Here is a 19,990-nt window from a genome sequence, read left to right as displayed (position 1 = left end):
GCATTATTCATCATGTGGCTCAGTAAATTATCTAATACTTGAGAATCTAATTTCTGACATTAGATATTATATTCCAATTTTTAAAATAGGATTTCAGTAGAATAAATGCATAAGAGTATACTAAAGCTTTAGCACATAATATTCTACAAATACTTGCCTCAATGTTACCAAAGGATGATTATTACATCATTTACAAATTAATCCCAAAGTTATAACCACTGGTTTTGTGCCTAATTAAGAGTTAAAAGAATACAATGTTTAAAAAATGGCTTTGGAGTTGTATCTGGTTTTTGATTTGTGAGCTTTATTGAAGGATAAAGACTGTAGAACCATCTTTCCCATACAACAACTGTATACAGCCTCTTGGATATCAAAATTATTTTTTTTACAATTGTGAAATTTCCTTTCTATGAAAATTTTAACCCTCGATCAATAAGGCTGATATTTGTATTCAACCCTAAATCTCTATATCTACATATTTCACCTAGCCTTGTATTCCTAGATCAATTTAATTTTTTTTTAGATCAATTTAATTTTATTGGTATAGCTCTATAGTCTCTCCTGATAGTGAATGTTAGTAAAAATACTGTACAATATAGGAGCTATTGCTTCTTGGTGATTTTTCACAGTTACCATGGTTAAATTTCTCAGCTAAATATATACTCATTTGTTTTTTGTTTTTTTTTTGTTTTGTTTTTACTTCTGAATGGGCCATTTAGAATTAAACGCTGCATAAATCCCTGAACTTGAGAGTATACTTTTAGAGGATCTAAATCATAGAAATATGACATTCTGCTCAGTTAATCAGTGCAACATGTCTGTGTCTCTATGGAGATAGATTGAGTTGGGTGTCCACTCACCCACAGACTGCTAAATATCATCTGGCTTCAGTAACACCAATGTGTCTTTATCTAAGGTATATACTTATTCATGGATGTTATCTTTTCATTCTCAATCAATCCAGCTTACATGACTCTCTTTTTTCAAATTCCCTTCCATGTTTGACTTATGTTTTTCTCATAGAGGTAGTTGTAATGTGGTGGTTTTAAATCTGTATATGTTCAAATTACTTTTAATAATAGATTACTGAACATCTTCAAGTGCAATTTATCTTTGCCTAAAATAGATATAACAACTTACACTCTTCCAAGCTAATAATATAATACTTACCTATTATAAGGCTAAGCATCAATACCTTCTCATTCTCTTACAACATAACCCACAGCCATTTCATTTTACTCTGAAATTCCAAGTAGTTTTTTTATTTTTTCTGCATTGGAAATTGTTTTTTCTGTATATGTATTTTCTTAATGTAGTGCAATCCATAACACAAACTTAGGTAATGGTTGCCATAGCTTATTTTGATAACTTTAACATAATAATCACTGAAACAACTGAAACCCTCCTCTAACAGATCTTCACCATTTAATTTTAAATTCTTGGAACAAGCAGAACAGTGATTTTTTGTTAGTAAAATCAGTACAGTTTCTTTTTCTCATTCAACCATTAATTGAGATATTTGGTACAGCAAGTAGCTTTTCTTATTCTAAGTTCTATAGGTTGAAGATGAACCAAAACAAATAAAAATAGAAACATTTTTGTGGGGGGCAAGGAAGCAAAATTATCTTCCAGCAAATTTGAACCTCCATTAGTGAAAGTTACCAAACTAGGTGGGGGCGGGGGAAACAAATGTTGAATTAGAATGTACGTACCTCAGTGCTTCCATCTCCTTAATCATTTGAATCCAATTCTACCAGTACTGAATAAGTATCTACATGCTCATTGAGCTTCTCTACGCATTCTGAATGTATGGAATTCAACAAGATATGATTCCAGCTTTCAGTCCTCAGCTACTGACAACTTGTGGAAATAAAATAAGAATTTAGATAAGTAGAAATAAAACATATATTACAGGATGGACTCTAGTAGGATTACAATTAATGGTCTTAAATCTCAGGGTTTTATTTGTGGGTTGTTATTGGTTTGTTTCTGCAGCCTATGAGAAATATTTTAATTCCAATTAGCTAAAAGTTTTGGGAGATAGAGTATCATTTATATTGAGCTTCAGAGAATGAGTAAAATATTGACAGTTACAAATAGGGTAAAGGCCTTCTACTTAGATGGAAATTCTTGAGCAAAGATGTTGCTCCTTTGTTTCCAGAAAAATGAGTGAAAAATCACTTCTATTTTCAAGGGTCATTGCTGTCAAATGATTCTAAAGCTTCCTAACTTTTGTCAAATATATCACTCCTCACCATCACCAATGATGCAGAAACTGACCCATACTCTATGGTATTAACAAGACCATGGTCTTCAGAGTCTTACTTGTGAGGCTAAAAGAAGGAATCAAAAGCAAAAAATTACAACTCCATCTGCCCTCTAGTTCAATGCTTCCCCTGTATCTGATGAATGACTTCTAAAGCTAGGAAGTATTTGATCTGAAATTCCATATTTTGAAGCAGGATATTAAATTGAAAATATGAAATGTTCTGAAGAGTACATTATCATTATTTTTAAATAATATAATTAGTAAAGATGCCTAAATACCAACACAGAAAATTTTAATTGAAGACATTCCTAAAACGTGTATAAGTAGAGAAACCATATGAATAGTCAACATTTATCCTGCCAAAGGGCAGACCATTTTTGACTAAATGCTATAATTAGGGTAGTCCTCTGCTATTTATGCTATCATGAATACACAATTTTGTGCTGGAAAAAGCTTCTGAATTGATTTAGTCATAGTGCTTCATTGCACAGTGTTAGACAACTTTCACAATATTAGAGAGAATGATTCTGTCAATGGAAGACTAGATACAGCAACTCAAGGATTTTATCAACTACACTGGTATCCTTTCTTATAGTCTCATGAAACTCAAATCCCATTACTTGCCATCTCCAACAACCTCTGTAAGTAAAGTTTCTAAAGAATCAACCTAGTTTTCCTAATAGTAGTCCTTTATTTAGATCACATGAGTAATTGGACATTTATTTCTTTTGTCATCTTTTATGTAGGAAAATATAACAGAGATAATGGCCAAATACTGCCCACCTTAGAATCTCAGAAAACGGTTATGTCTTCTCCAAAAACAAGAAGAATTTCTAGAACAAAATCTTATGTCCAGGGATGTCTCAGAAGGTAGTATTTGTAAATTTATAAAACATCATTGGGGGAACCCTGGTTGGCGCAGCGGTTTAGCGCCTGCCTTTGGCCCAGGGCAGGATCCTGGAGAGCTGGGATCGAATCCCACGTCGGGCTCCCGGTGCATGGAGCCTGCTTCTCCTTCTGCCTGTGTCTCGCCTCTCTCTCTCTCTGTGTGACTATCATAAATAAATAAAAATTTTAAAAAAAATTAAAAAAAGACATCATTGGAAGATTTGGCTTCAAATGCAAATGTTTGTTTCATTATTTATTTATGTAAAACTTTTAAAAATTCCTAATTTGGGGGGGGTGAATTCACCAATTTTTTTTTGGAATTTAATAAAAAGGAGTAGAGAAAGCTCATGTATGCAGCTTAATAATGCCCTGTACTGTGTAAGTACTTTGACACTGATATATATTAGAAATAGTATTGGAAAACTCATGTTTGCTTATAACTAAACCTGTGTGAAACTGATGAAACGTTTCTCACTCCAAAAAGGACAACAGAGACACTGGCTTAAGGGCAAGACAGACTACCATTTACAGCTTCTTGCAATCATATCTCTGGCATTTTGAAAGATGTACATTGTCAAAAGGGAGCTGCAAGCAAGGTATTATGACAGAGGCCAGATGGAAAGAAAAAGAGGCAGGAAAGCAGATCAGAAGGTATGATGTAGTTAAACTGATGGATATTCTGGCCATTTCAGGAGCTGAAGATTGAGAAAGGTGGGGTTGTTGTCTTAAAGGAGATGTGCTGAGGTCCTGTGCTTGTTATCCAACAAGTTGAAGATACAGTTACTAAATGTAAAGAAAAAGTCTGAGCTTTAATCAGAGGAGAAGAAAGAAGTCTTCTTTGGGTCTTGAAGTAAAAATAGGAATAGCAGAAAAAAATAATTGGTGCTGAATCAGCTGTACCACAAGATAGATATAAAAAAATTCCCTAGGATTTAATACCTACATCTCAGGCATATCAAAGTTATAGGTCTTAATTATGAACCTTTTGGTGGGAAATAAGTGACACCTGCTCTGTGGATCTTGGGTAACAGCACAGGGCACAAAGACATGTGTATCCATGTCTGTTAAATGTCCTATAAGGAATAAAGTGATTTATTTCTCAATATTTCAAATTTTAGTCTCAGAAATCCACTAATCTCTGTTATCAAAAGAGTGAAATATAAAAATGTAAAAAAAAAAAGTAGCAGCAACATGTGGGCAATGGAATCTTAAAGATAGCATAGTAGCCATTGAAAATATTTTATACATGAAGCCCTGAAAATCTTATTTTTGGCATAGCAACACTTTTGATCAAAATCCCTAACTAGCATTTAGCAGAAAACACATAGATTCAGAGTCTTCAAATATTAGCATCAACAGTGCTAATATTTCATTATAAAATATATGAAATGTAAGAAAAATTTTAAATGGGTATTACATATACTACTCTTCAATATTGCTTATAATTTTTAATAGTGACTTCTTTCCATATTTTAAAAGGCAAATACTACTAATAAAAATAAAAATAGCAAAATATAAATGTAAATAAAAATAAATGTCAAGCTTCATCATTTTTGATAGAAAATATCTCTTTCCAAATTAAAAAATATAGAAACAAATGTCAAGCTTCATAATTTTTGATATAAAATAATTATCTCTTTCCAAATTAAAAAATATAGATTAGACCTATCCATTTTTATATCTCATTGGCATTATTTTATACTATAATAAAAGGTACACTTTCAAGAATAATCAACTTTAAATCACAGAAGGGAAAATTCAGATTCATTTGGATAAATGATATCTAAATAATTCTGAGTGACTTAAATAGGATTCCAAGAGGTAATGATTCATATTTTACTTTAATAGAATGCTAGGGTAAATGTGACAGTGTGTCTAACATGATGAAGCAATGATAATAAAACTAAAAGTATCGTTTAGTAAACTTTCTCTATCTGACAGGCACTGTTCTAATACACTCCTATGGAAGAGGTTCTATAATGATTCTCATTTTGGATAGAAAGAACTGAGGCACATTTCTCTTGAGTAAATTCCTGAATGTCACACAACTGGTAATATTAGAGGCAAGATTTATCCCTAGATACTCTGGATCCAGAGCTTAAATTTAACCACTTCTTATGTCAAGCCTTACAAAATGCTAGTCTATGGGCATAACGTACACAAACAACCACATGTTTAATCCTCACTTTTTCAAGCATTCTGATACTATGAGAACCATACAGTTACTCTCTGAAAGTTCTAATTTTTATTTTTGGACGTAATCCACCAACAAATAGGGTCATCTGTAATAGCATCAAACACATATTTTTTTAACATTTTAAAAATTCCCCTATCTTAGTATTTTCCATGAAATAGACTCAATTATTTCTCAACCTAAACCAAGTTGAGTGTTGTTTAACCAATATGCCTTAGAATACAAAAAGTCAAAACTCAACAGGAAATTAAGCGTAGTGTGTTAAATAGATGTTTGTGCTGACTGCAGAGCAAAATGAAGGCTTAGACTAATATGTGCATGTCCTGTAGGAAAGTTAACATGCAGAACTTAATTCAAGAAAAATACTAGTAAGCTATTATTACTTCAGTCAAAAGTAAAAATAGGGAATGTTTGAGTTTAAATATGGCTAGTAAATTGGCATGTGAAAAAAATCTCTGCATGCAATCTGCTATCTTTAAGTCTAAAATAATGCAAGGACAAGTGCCTTATAAATGGTGCCTAAAATCAAAATCCCATGTGTTATATTTAAAATGATACCTGCTGTATATTATCCAAAATTATTGTATTTAGTTTTAAATAGCACTATTCTTAGTGACATGAAACATGAACAAATATATTGGAAATACTTTCTTTAAGAAAAAGGGTCACTTTGTGAGCTGGTCTAATGAGCCATGTTTCTGGTCAATAGGAAAGACATCCTCCAAAATGAACTCAATCAATTAGTCCATAGAAAATAAGTAGGGCATTTCACATCCATCCATATTTAGCTAAATCTGCCTTTTAGACTTTATTGCTGAGTAGTCTGGGGAAAACAAGTCTGCTAGGATCTCTCTATAAAAGTAGGGGGAAATGTAAAATGTTTATATAGTTGTTTCACAGTTAAATTTTCTAAAGGAGATGTTTTCTTCAACCATCTAAGAAGGAAAAACCTTAAAATTCTAGAACATTAATAGTGAAAATGTCAATGTACTCTGGGAAAATTAACCAGTTCCCTTTTATATGGTCTCTTTACTGGTCACTTTTTAAAATTTTTTTAATTAATCAATCAATAAATTAATTAATTAATTTGAAAGAGAGAAAATGCATACAAGCAGAGGGGGGTGCATCAGAAGGAAAGAGAGAAAGAATCTCAAGCAGGCTCCACTCTCAGCTGAGTCAGAGGCAGGGCTTCATTTCAGGACCCTGAGATCATGACCTAAGCCAAGATTCAGAGACAGAGATGACTTAATGAACTGAGTCATCTAGGCACCCCTTGTCCACACCTTTTGTTTGAAAAATAAATTTTGTTTTAGTAAAAAAACTAAGAAAGAGAACTAAAAGTTTCAGAAATAAGGCCAGGATAACTTCTTGATGATTTAAATAGTCTAAATGTAAAATTTCAAGAATTGTACTTTTCTCTATTCTCCATGAAACACTAAAATGCTTCACATTACTTCTTTCAGAAATGATTTTTTTTGTGAATGTATTCTTTATTGCAAAGTTACACACAGCTCTGTTTTCTTAATGTTTCTGCATAATGTATAAATCAAACAGGTGTACTTGATACATATTTATGGAGGATTTTTTTTTCGTTCTCTGATCTCAGAAGACATCTCAAAAGAATGCAGCTAGGTCTTTGATATGCATTGGTTTTGTGACTGTACTGCTACGACAAAGTAAGTAGAATTTGTGTTTTCTTTATAGTTCCATCATTTAATAATTTTTATAATGCTATGTTAGCATTCTTCCAAAGGTTCTAAATAAAAACATGATTCAACAAAATTGTAAGCAGGTAAATAGACCTGCTTCAAAGGTTCTTAGATTATTTCACTTATTCAGAAATGAATTATGAATTAATTATCTATAAACCATCAGAAATAGAGAATTGTTCATAAAAGACATTAAAGGAAAATTATGTGTAGGAAGACAGGTGAAACAAGAAAACTTAGCAGGAAACAATATGAGAACAATTACAAACAAATATGTTAACCAGTAAAAATAATGCAATATTATTTGGATAAATAGGTTCTCAAGGAACAGATTTTATATAGAGAGGAGTACTTTAAAAAAGATAAGTATGATTCCCAATTAAAACCAAAGCTTAGATGTTTTTGTCTTGTATTCTAAGTGCTACACTCAAGTTTGAGCTCTTTGTATTTTCTTTTTTTTTTTTCTTTGTATTTTCTTAACCAACTCCTGTTATATAATTCCTTCAATTACTCCTAATTATTTCTTGTTTTTTTTTCCCTTTGAGTAGGTCTATATCCAAACATAAATTATTTGAAATCTTTTAAGAAAACCATTTATTTATTTATTTATTTATTTATTTATTTATTATTTATTTATTTATTTATTTATTTATTTATTTTTTAATAGGTAGTTCTTTTTTTTTATTTTTTATTTATGATAGTCACACACAGAGAGAGAGAGAGAAGCAGAGACACAGGCAGAGGGAGAAGCAGGCTCCATGCACCGGGAGTCCGACGTGGGATTCGATCCCGGGTCTCCAGGATCGCGCTCTGGGCCAAAGGCAGGGACCAAACCGCTGCGCCACCCAGGGATCCCAAGAAAACCCTTTATAACTTAATGAAAATTTACAGTTCTAGTGCTATTTCTCAATATTTATGGCAAAAACTACTACAGTTCATACTGAAAAGAAACCAAAAGGGCTTCAGTCATAATTTACCCAGATTTACTTTTAATTAACAGTTTGAACTCCCCGGGTAATTGAAACTATTACTGAAGTGTTTCATTTAATCAGCAGAAAAGTTGGTAAATGTGAGGCCTCATAAAATCTTCAGCCATGTTTTTCAGTTACTAAATAATGCAGTTACTGAATTAATAAATAAGAGCCTAAAGTGAGAGAATACAAAGAAAAAAAAAAGCTATGGCAAGTGAGAAAAGATGTATTTCTGTCACGAATTGTAAATGAGATAATCAAAAGAATCAAAAAGCTGGAAAGGATAACAAGCAGCATTTTTTATTTGCCCAGGTTTTTTCCAAAAGAATATTTTAAATTTCTCTTTTCAAATCTTTAAAATCAGTTTTTTTGCCTTTCCTCCAAAGTGAAAGGAATTGTAAAAGCACAAAGGTTATCATAAGCTAGGGTCTCCTCAAGTAGTGAGGAACTTTGCACTATTTATTAGTTTTCATTAAAGCAATCCTTGGTGAACTCTTTATCAAGGACTTTGCCAGATATTTAGAGAACAGACAAAGAAATAGAAGTTATATTTTGTGCCCTTCAAGAACTTAAGTTCTCCTCAAGAGAATATTGTCAGCAAAGGGAAAGAAAAACATACCTGACTCCAATTAATTACAAAACTACGTATTACAATTGAGTGTTTTTGTTCTAAGGCAACACTAAGTGTGTGGAAACACTGGAATACATAAAGTATGAAATACATAAAGTATTTCTTTAAAAGTACCTTTTCCATTGGAAATGACAGCCACATACTTCAGAATGCTGAATGATAGTATATCAAGGGTAGTTTTCATTTGATTTCCTGTGTCACATTTTATTTTGGTATCAATAATTTCTTGTGTATTTTTCTTGAACCCTCAGTTACACTGCCCAATCCCTGGACATAAATCTCATAGAATTCTTTAATATGATGCCAATTCCATGAAAAATGCTGAGCACTAATTAAGAAATCAGTACGTGCATATTGATTGACTAAATAAAACTTATTTCTGAAAAAGGACATTTTAATTTTAATTAATTAATTAATAATTCATATAAACTAATAAAGCAAGTTAAATGGAAATGTTTTATGCAGGAATCATAGAAGGTTATAAAATACTAAAAATATTTAAAAATCTAATAAGGTATATTATAATGGTTTAAGAATAAAATAGCAAATTAACTTTGAATGAAATCACGCCTGCTCTTAATAACTGATAAGTTGCTTTTATGTACCTTTCAGGCAGTAGTAGACTTGACCCCAAACACGTTGAAAGTCATTTGAATGGAAAAGAGGAAATAGCTAGCGTCATGTTATGACTGAGGCTATTTCCCAAGTCATACATTATACCCTGAGTGTACCCATAAATAGTTGAGAAGTAGCATGAGAGAGGCTTTTGGCCTTCAAACAGTAGGTGGTGGTTTGATTCAGGTACATAGATCATTATAATATAACTTTATTCCCATGTCACTATTTTTTATAACACAGAGGTTATAGCTGTTGTTCTTTAATTCCCACATGCCTAGTGCACACAGGGAGTATGCATTTACAGTTCTGCACCATTAAGATTCTATCCAGGAACCGGGCTGGGAATTTAGGTCACAGTCAAAGCAAGGAAGAACTACATGGAGATGTTATATATCAGCCTAAAGACAGATCTGGGGACAGAAGGGGAAGTGCTATAGATCACGATTAGGTTAGGCAGTGCAAAAACTAGGAAAAGATGCTTATAAGCATGGGGTTGATTGTTGACTTAATTTTTAATTTTGTAACTTCGAATTCTATTCAATTTCATCTTAAAAATGATCATATTTATTTATTCTTATTTATTTATTCATGAGAGACACAGAGAGAGAAGCAGAGACACAGGCAGAGGGAGAAGCAGACTCTCTGGGGGAAGCCCAATGCAGGACTGGATCCTGGGACTTCCAGGTCATGCCCTCGGTGGAAGGCAGATGCTCAACCACTGAGCCACCCAGGCGTCATTCTTAAAAAAAGAAATGTTAGTGCTACTAATATGTAATATGTGGAGTCCCTTCCTGCTTCCTACTCAGTCTATATATCAAATTTTACAAATTTTCAAGTAAATGAGGTATAGCAGCAGGGTAGAGTCAAAGTTCCACAATGCAGAAATTTTCATAATGAGGCCATCAGTGCTTCACTGGCTTTCAACATATTGTGATTTATAAGAGCTTCTGTTTGCCAGTTTAAACTGATTTAGGGATTATATCTTCTAATTTTAACTAACTTATTTTTCACCAAAAAGAACAATTGCTTGGAAAGATATTTAAAAATAAATGTTAAGTTAAGGCAGTATTATTAACCCCAAAAAAGCAAGAAGTAAAAAGTTGGCAAAGGCTACACTACTACCACAATTACAAGTCCTGATAACTATATTATGAGGTGAAATAAAATGATTTAATCTCTATTCTCTAAAGTTAACAGAATTTCATGTAAGATTTTCTATGTCTTTAGATATTAAATAAATATTACAAAACTAATATGATTCTTAGTCCACCTATAAAAGCTAAGTATCAAAACAGGAGCTCAAACTCTACATTTTTCTGTTATATTTAAAATCATGCATTACTCAATCCATATTTAATGACAAACATTTTAAGCAATCTTTAATAGTTTCTTTCTTAATAATGCAAAACAAAGAGCTACATGTCGTTGGTAAGTACTTTGTTAACTGCTCTATGTAGAAGTGGATAAAAAATCAAAAGAAAATAATACTGCACAATTTAAAATAAATTTATTATTTTAAATAACACTAAAAGCATTGCTGTAGGTTGGTAAAAATAATTTCTGCTATAACATCATAGGAAAATAAAGGTGTTTAATTTTATGGTATTTTAATAATCAAATAAGAAATATAATTTAAAAATATAAGTTACATTTTAATGAGCTGCAAAATGAATATATATATGAGAGACAAAACAGAAGTGACCAAAACAAAACAAAGATAGATCTTAATCCAATCATACTAATAATCATGTTAAATGTAAACAGTCTAAACTCATCAATCAAAATAGAGAGTTTGGGGATCCCTGGGTGGCTCAGCGGTTTGGTGCCTGCCTTTGGCCCGGGGCACGGTCCTGGAGTCCCGGGATTGAGTCCCGCATCGGGCTCCCGGTGTGGAGCCTGCTTCTCCCTCTGCCTGTGTCTCTGCCTCTCTCTCTCTCTGTCTGTCGTGAATAAATAAATAAAATCTTTAAAAAAAAAAAATAGAGAGTTTGTCAGGACAGATGTAAAAGCAAGATATGGAGGCTATGCACATGTGGAGAGTAGGAAGTTTATATGGAATTTCAATACCTTCCACTAACATATTCTGTAAACTTAAAACTGCTCTTAAAAACAAAGCAAACAAAAATTAAAAAGAAAAAGCAAGATCAAAATATATAATGTCTATAGGAAACCCAAGGGAAATATAAAGACAGGTTGGTTAGAAGTAAAAGGCTGAAAAAAAAAAAAACATATCACACAATCATTAATCAAAAGAAAGTGGGGGTAAGGGCTCCTGTGTGGCTCAGTTAGTTAAGCACCAGCCCTCAGTTCAGACCATGATCTCAGGATCCTGGGATTCAGCTCAGGTCATGATCTCAGGGTTCTGGGATGGAGTCTGAGTTGGACTCTCTGCTCAGTGGGGAGTCTGCCTCTCTCTATCCCTCTACCCTTCCCCCATGTTCATGCTCTTTCTCTCTTCGTTCTCAAGAAAAAAAAAAAACTTTATCAAAAATAAAAGAAAGAAAGTGGGTATCTATGACAGTATCAAACTAGACTTCAGGAAAAGGACTATTACCATGATTAAAGAAGAGCAATGCTACTATAGAACATTAGGAAGAATATTTTGGGGGTGATGGAAATGTTGTGTATCTTTATTGTGGCTTTGAGTTCACTGCTGTGTGCATTTGTAAAGATTCATAGAACTATGTACCAGATGGTATCAATTTTCATGTATGTAAATAAAAATAATAAAAATAACAATATGAAATACAATGGGCCAAAAGAATTGAAAATGAGCTGAGCATACCCTTTGTTCATTTCCCAGACTTAGGAGCCTCTCTTGTTTTGTCGCCCTCTCTAATTTTTCCCACTGATTTTCCCTCATTTCCCTTATAATCCCTTTCTCTATTTCTTATATTCCCATGTGAGTGAAGCCGTGTGATGACTGTCTTTTTCCAATTGACTTACTCCACTCAGCATGATACCCTTTAGTCCCATCTATATTGAAGCAAATGGTAGGTATTTGTCCTTTCTAATGGCGGAGTAATATTCCATTGTGTTTCACACACATGTATACACACAGTATTCCATCACATCTTCTTTATCCATTCATCTGCCAAAGGACATCAAGTCCCCTTCCACAGTTTGACTATTGTAGACATTGCTGCTATACATTGGGGTGCAGGTGTCCCAACGTTTCACTGCATCTGTATCTTTGGGTAAATACTCAGTAGTGCAGTTGCTGGGTCACTGGGTAGCTCTTTTTCACTCTTTGAGGAACCTCCACACAGTTTTCCAGAGTGGCTGTACCAGTTTGCATTCCTATTAACAGTGCAAGAGGGTTCCCCTTTCTCCACATCCTCTCAGCATTTGTTGTTTTCTGTCTTGCTAATTTTTGCCATTTTCACTGGTGTGAGGTATTATCTCATTGTGGTTTTGATGTGTATTTCCCTGATGGCAAGTGATGCAGAGCATTTTCTCATCTGCTTGTTGGCCATGTCTATGTCTTCTTTAGTGAAATTTCTGTTCATATTTTTTGCCCATTTCATGATTGGATTGTTTGTTTGCCGTTGAGTTTAATAAGTTCTTTATAGATCTTGGATACTAGCCCTTTATCTGATATGTCATTTACAAATATCTTCTCCCATTCTGTAGGTTGTCCCTTAGTTTTTTTTCACTGTTTCTTTTTCTGTGCAAAAGCTTTTTCTCCTGATTAGGTCCTAGTAGTTTATTTTTGCTTTTGTTTCCTTTGCCTTCATAGATGTATCTTGCAAGACGTTACTGTGGCCAGTTCAGAAAGGGTGTTGCTTGTGTTATCCTCCAGGATTTTGACTGTTTCTTGTCTATTTCATCCATTTAGAGTTTATCTTTGTTTTTTTTTTTTTGAGTTTATCTTTGTGTATGGTGTAAGAGAATGGTCTAGTTTCAATCTTCTGCATGTGGATGTCCAATTTTCCCAGCACCATTTATTGAAGAGACTGTCCTTTTTCCAGTGGATAGTCTTTCCTGCTTTGTCAAATAATAGTTGATCATAGAGTTGAGGGCCCATTTCTGGGTTCTCTAATCTGTTCCATTGATCTATGTGTCTGCTTTTGTGCCAGTACCATACAGTCTTGATGATCACAACTTTGTAGTACTGCTTGAAATCAGGCATTGTGATGCCACCGGCTCTGGCTTTCTTTTGCAATATTCCCCTGGCTATTCAGGGTCTTTTCTGATTTCACACAAATCTTTAGATTTTTTGTTCCAACTCTGTGAAAAAAGTCCATGGTATTTTGACAGGGATTGCCCTGAATGTGCAAATTGCCTTGGGTAGCATAGATATTTTCACAATATTAATTCTTCCAATCCATGAGCATGGGATATTTGTCCATCTCTTTGTGTCTCTCAATTTCTTTCAGAAGTGCTCTGCAGTTTTTAGGGTATAGATCCTTTACCTCTTTGGTTAGGTTTATTCCTAGGTATCTTACGATTCGGGATGCAATTGTAAATGGGATTGACTCCTTAATTGCTCTTTCTTCAGTGTCACTGTTAGTGTATAGAAATGCCACTTGTTTCTATGCATTGATTTTGTATCCTGCCACACTGCTGAATTGCTGTATGAGTTCTAGCAATCTTGGGGTGGAGTCTTTTGGGTTTTCTATGTACAGTATCGTGTCATCTGCAAAGAGGGAAAGTTTGACTTCTTCTTTGCCAATTTGAATGCCTTTTATTTCTTTTGTTGTCTGATTGCTGAGACTAGGACCTTTAGTACTATGTTGAATAGCAGTGATGAGAGTGGACATCCCAGTCGTGTTCCTGATCTTAGGGGAAAGGCATTCAGTTTTTCCCCATTGAGAATAATATTTGCTGTGGGCTTTTTGTAGATGGCTTTTAATATACTGAGGAATGTTCCCTCTATCGATACACTCTGAAGAGTTTTGATCAGGAATGGATGCTGTATTTTGTCAAATGCTTTCTCTGCGTCTATTGAGAGGATCATATGGTTCTTTTTTTTTTTTTTTTTTTTCCTTGTTGATGTGATCTATCATGTTGATTGCTTTACGAGTGTTGAACCAGCCTTGCCTCCCGGGGATAAATCCCACTTGGTCATGGTGAATAATCTTAATGTATTGTTGGATCCTACTGGCTAGTCTCTTGTTGAGAATTTTTGCATCTGTGTTCATCAGGGATATTGATCTATAATTCTCCTTTTTGGTGGGGTCTTTGTCTAGTTTTAGAATTGATGCTAGTCTCATAAAACGAGTTTGGAGGTATTCCAACCATTTCTATCCTTCAGAACAGCTCTAGTAGAATAAGTATTATTTCTTCTTTAAACGTTTGATAGAATTCCTCTGAGAAGCCATCTGGCCCTGGACTTTTGTGTCTTCTGAGGTTTTTGATGACTGCTTCAATTTCCTTCAATTTCCTGGTTATTGGACTGTTCAGATTTTCTATTTCTTCCCATTCCAGTTTTGGTAATTTGTGGTTTTCCAGAAATGCATCCATTTCTTCTAGATTGCCTAATTTGTTGGCATGTAGCTGCTCATAATATGTTTTTAAAATAATTTGTATTGCATCGGTGTTGGTTGTGATTTCTCCTCTTTCATTCATGAATTTATTAATATGAGTCTTTTATTCTTTTTAATAAGACTGGCTAATGGTTTATCTATCTTATTAATTCTTTTAAAGAACAAACTCCTGGCTTTGTTGCTCTGTTCTACAGTTCTCCTAGTCTCTATTTCATTGAGTTCTGCTCGAATCTTCATTATCTCCCTTCTGCCTGATGTAGGTTTTACTTGCTATTCTTTCTCCAATTTCTTTAGGTTCAAGGTTAGCTTGTGTATTCGAGTTTTTTCTAATTTTTTGAAGGATGCTTGTATTGGGATGTATTTCCCTCTTAGGCCTGCTTTTGCTGTATCCCAAAGATTTTGAATGGTTGAATCTTTATTTTAATTAGTTTCCATGAATCTTTTTAATTCTTCTCTAACTTGGTAGTTGACCCATTCATCTTTTAGTAGGTTGCTCTTTAACCTCCAAGTATTTGAATTTCTTCCACATTTCTTCTTGTGATTGAGTTCTAGTTCCAAAGTGTTATAGTCTGAAAATATGCTGGGGACAATCAATCTTTTGGTATCAGTTGAGACCTGATTTGTGACCCTGTATGTGATCTATTCTGGAGAAAGTTCCATGTGCACTTGAGAAGAATGTGTATTCAGTTGCATTCAGATGGAAAGTTCTGTAAATAACTGTGAAATCCATTTGGTCCAGTGGATCATTTAAGGCCCTTGTTTCTTTCGTGATAGTCTGCTTAGAATATCTGTCATTTGCAGAAAATGCTGTGTTGAACTCTCCTACTATTAGTGTATTATAATCTAACTATCTCTTTACTTTGGTTTTTAATTACTGATATACTTGGCAGCTCCCACATGAGAGGCATAAATATTCATGATTGTTGGGTCTTCTTGTTGGATAGACCCTTTAAGTATGATATAGTGTCCCTCTTCATCTCTTTCTACACTCTTTGGGATAACCTTTAATTTATCTGCTATGCGGATTGCTACCCCAGTTTTCCTTTGAGGACCATTTGAATGGTAAATGGTTCTACACCCTTTCATTTTTAGGCTGGAGGCATCCTTAGATTTAAAATGAGACTCTTGTAGACAGCAAATAGATGGGTCTTGCTTTTTTATCCAGTCTGATACCCTGTGTCTTTTGATGGGATCACTTAGTCTATTCACATTTGGAGTTACAATTGAAAGATATGCATTTAGTGATATCACTATACCTCTCCAGTCCCTGTTTTTGGGATTATTTCTTTGGGCTTCCTTTCCATCACAGGGTGCCCCTTAGTATTTCTTGCAGAGCTGGTTTGGTGGTCACATATTCTTTCTGTTTCTGTCTATCTTGGAAGCTCTTTATCTCTCCTTCTATTCTGAATGAGAGCCTTGCTGGATATTCTTGGCTGCATGTTCTTCTCATTTAGGACCATGAATATATCCTGCCAGCCCTTTCTGGCCTGCCAGGTCTCTTGGAGAGGTCTGCTGTTAATCTAATATGTCTCCCCATAAAGGTTAGGGATCTTTTGTCTCTTGTTGCTTCAAGGATTTTCTCTTTATCTTTGGAATGTGCAAGTTTCACTATTAAATGTTGAGGTGCTGAATGGTTTTTGTTGATTTTTGGGGGGACCTCTCATCTCCTGATCTGAATGCCTGTTTCCCTCCCCAAATTAGGGAAGTTCTCAGCTATGATTTGCTCAAATATACTTTGTGGTCCTCTCTCCTTCTCAGCGTCTTATGGAACCCCGATTATACATAGATTCTCCCTTCTCAGGGTATCATTTATTCCCTTAACCTTTCTTCATGGTCTCTTAATTGTTCTTTCTTTTTTACTTCCTTACCATCAACTTGTCTTCTATGTCACTCACTCACTCTTTCTTGCACCTCATCAACCCTAGCAGTTAGGACCTCCAGTTTGGATTGCATCTCATTTAATTTATTTTTAGTTTCAGCCTGATTAGATCTAAATTCTGCATTAACGTGGTCTCTAGAGTCCTTTATGCTTTTTTCCAGAGCCACCAGTAGCTTAATAATTGTGCTTCTAAATTAGCTTTCTGACATCAAATTGTAATCCATATTCTGTAACTCTGTGGCAGGGAGTACTATTTCTGATTCTTTCTTTTGTGGTGAATTATTCCTTCTAGTCATTTTGTTCAGTGCAGAGTGACTGTATGAGTGGCCTAATCAAAAATATCAACCATGACCTAAGTAAATTCCACCCTAGATGATTCTGAGTGGTCCTAGAGGTTGATCCTCTTGGTTCTGAGTGTATTTTGTTCTGTATGTTAGAAGATGCTCAATCCCAAATTTATATAAACCAGCAATACTTACAGAAAGCCCCAACACTGACCACTAAAACATAAACAAGATAAAAAGGGGGGCAGAATGGGAATGAAGAGAATATAATCTCACAGAATGAACCAGCACGGTATTCCACTTGGTTCTGGGTGCATGCTGGTCATGTTTTAGAAGGTATTAACTTCTGCCATTGTAGAACAAAACCAGGCAGAGAAAACAAAAAGTACAAATCAAAAACCTATATCTCGTATATGTCCCAAAATTATATTGAGTATGTTGGAGGGATTGGAGAAGTGTAAAATATATCTAAGACATTTAATTTTAGAAATATGAAAGTCAAAAAAGAAAAAAAAAACTTAAAAAGGAAGAACTGGTAAAATCTTGTAGTTAAGGTGGGAAAGAAAAAATACTGGAAATTTTTAGTCTCATATAAGAAAGAGTTGTAATGGAAAAAGGAAAAAGAAAATTATAAAACAGAAAAAAGGGGACCCTCTAGTTCTAAATACTGTATTCCCCTGACTTTTCCTTGGTCCTGGAGCTTCTTGGTGCACTTGGTCCAGAACTTGCGCTTCCCCTGTCTTTCCAGCTGGTCTTCTGGGGGCGGGGCCTGCTGTGCTGACTCTCAGGTGTGTGCACCTGCGGGAGATGCCCCGCCCCCTACCAGGTGCTTGGCTACTTGTGAGCTGTTTACCCCTGAGGTCCCTGTTCCCAGGCGGCCCTGCCCCTCCCAGGCACACGTGGAACAAGGAGGGAAAACCACGCTGGCGGCGGTCAGGTCTGTAGCTCTGGAGTCAGCTCCCCCAGTAACTACCGCAGACTCCCAGTCCGCACTGGCCTGGATGCTCTGGGGGCGGGTGTGCTGATCTGCACAGCTCGGGGGCACCCAGCGGCAGGAGAGTCCTCGCCGTCCTGCGCCCTCCCCACCTCCACACGTCCCGGGGGAGCTCAGGATCCTGGGCTGTGTCCCCTGGCGCCCTGGGATCCCGGGCCTGCGCCCCTGGAACCCACTCCCTGGGCCCCCTGACCCACCTGCATCTCCCAGGTGCCCCGGGGGCTGCGCTCCAGCCCTTTACCGAGATTCCCACCGTTTGAGGTGCGCTTTTCCCGGGGCGCCCCCTCCTCTAATAGGGACTCCGGGAATCTGGAGGCTTCCCTGCCCCTCCTGCAATTCCGCCCCCCGATTGCCCTGCTGAGGCTTTTCCCTCCGGGAAGGATCCTGCGGATTTTTAAAGTCCCCGCTTCTCCGGGGCTGGGCTCTCCCGCCCTGAGGGGCTCACCCTGGCCTTGGCCCTGCTCCTCGCGGCCCCTCCCCGACTTGATTCTTTTTTTTTTTTTTTTTTTTCCCACCTTCCTACCTTGTTAGAAGTGAACACTTTTCCCTCTGTAGCGTTCCAGCTGTTCTCTCTTTGAATCTCAGGTCGAACATCTGTAGGTGTTCAGGATGTTTTGAAAGTCATCCAGGGAAGTTGGTGGGACCAGGTGAGTTGAGGACCCTGCTCCTCCGCCCTCTTGCCCCCAATCTAAGATCTGTCTTCTTAAAGTAAAACTCATAGAATCAGAGAGTAAAAAAGCCAAAAACTTTTAGCTGTGACATGAATAAGATCTGAGGATCTAATGCTAAACGTGGTGACTGTAGGTCACAGCACTGTGTTATTTAATTGAAATCTCCAATGGAGTAAAACTTAAATAATAATAACAAAATAAATAATAATTAGTAGATAGATATGTAAGGTGAATGGATATGTTCATTAAGTAGGTGGAGATAATCCTTTCACAATGTATGCATGGATCAACTCACCATGATTTTTCTTTAAATCTCTTATGAATTTGTTATTTATACCTCAACACAGAGGAAAAAGTAAAAAAAATAATATGAAGAAATTGTACCAACTTATATTCTCACTGATCATGTGTAAAAACTGCTCCACATCTAAACTATTGTTATTGTCTTTTTGTTTTCCCAATTGCACATTTGTAACTCATTGACCTTTGGCGGTATTGCTATGATTCATGAGTTTGCCTTACTTTTAATTTTTTTGCTAAGATTTTTAATAGTTCAGTGACAGTTTTTAATTATAAAGTGCTGCTAAATTCTGTTGAATGCTTTTTCTGCTTCTGTTTTTGTCTGCTTTATTCTATTAATAATTTGAATTACACTGATTGATCTTTTAATGTTACACTTGCATTAGTGAAATATATTTCACTTGGTTGTTATATATTATTCCCTATGTGGTTTAAGTATTTTGTGCCTGTATTTACAAAGATATTTACCGATGAATTTTGTTTATTTTAATATCCTTGTTAGCTGTTTGAATCAATGCTACGATGCCCTCATAAATGTATTGGTAAGTAGGATATCTTTCTGTAGATATTCTCTAGAAAAGTTTGTATAAGATCAATATTTAATAGGTTTAGGTCCAGTAATTTTTTTTCTGTTTCCTCTTGTATATAAATTAAGTTGTACTTTTCAAAGAATTTGTCTATTTTATCTAAATTGTCCTTTTTTAGACACAATTTGTTTTGGGCATTATGCTAACTGAAGTAAGCCTGAAAGAAAGATAAATATGAATGAGTTCACCAACATGTGGAATTTGAAATTAATTAAAGTTGTAGGATTATAGAATAACTGGAGGTGAGGGAAATGGGTAGATGTGGGTCAAAGAGAACAAACTTATTTGTAAGATAAATAGGTTTTGAGAATTTAATAAATAATGTACAACATGTTGACTATTGTTAATATTGTATCGTATACTTAAAATTTGCTAAGAATAGATCTTAAGTGTTCCCTCACACACACACTTATAAGGTAACTGTTTGAGAGGATGGATGTATTAACTAACTTGATTGTGGTATGTGTATGTAAGCCATCAGGTTTGTACATTGTAAAAATGTACAA

Source organism: Canis aureus, chromosome 11 (genome assembly GCF_053574225.1).
Source record: "Canis aureus isolate CA01 chromosome 11, VMU_Caureus_v.1.0, whole genome shotgun sequence".
Taxonomy (NCBI): Eukaryota; Metazoa; Chordata; class Mammalia; order Carnivora; family Canidae; genus Canis; species Canis aureus.
Note: the sequence above shows the minus strand (reverse complement) of the source record.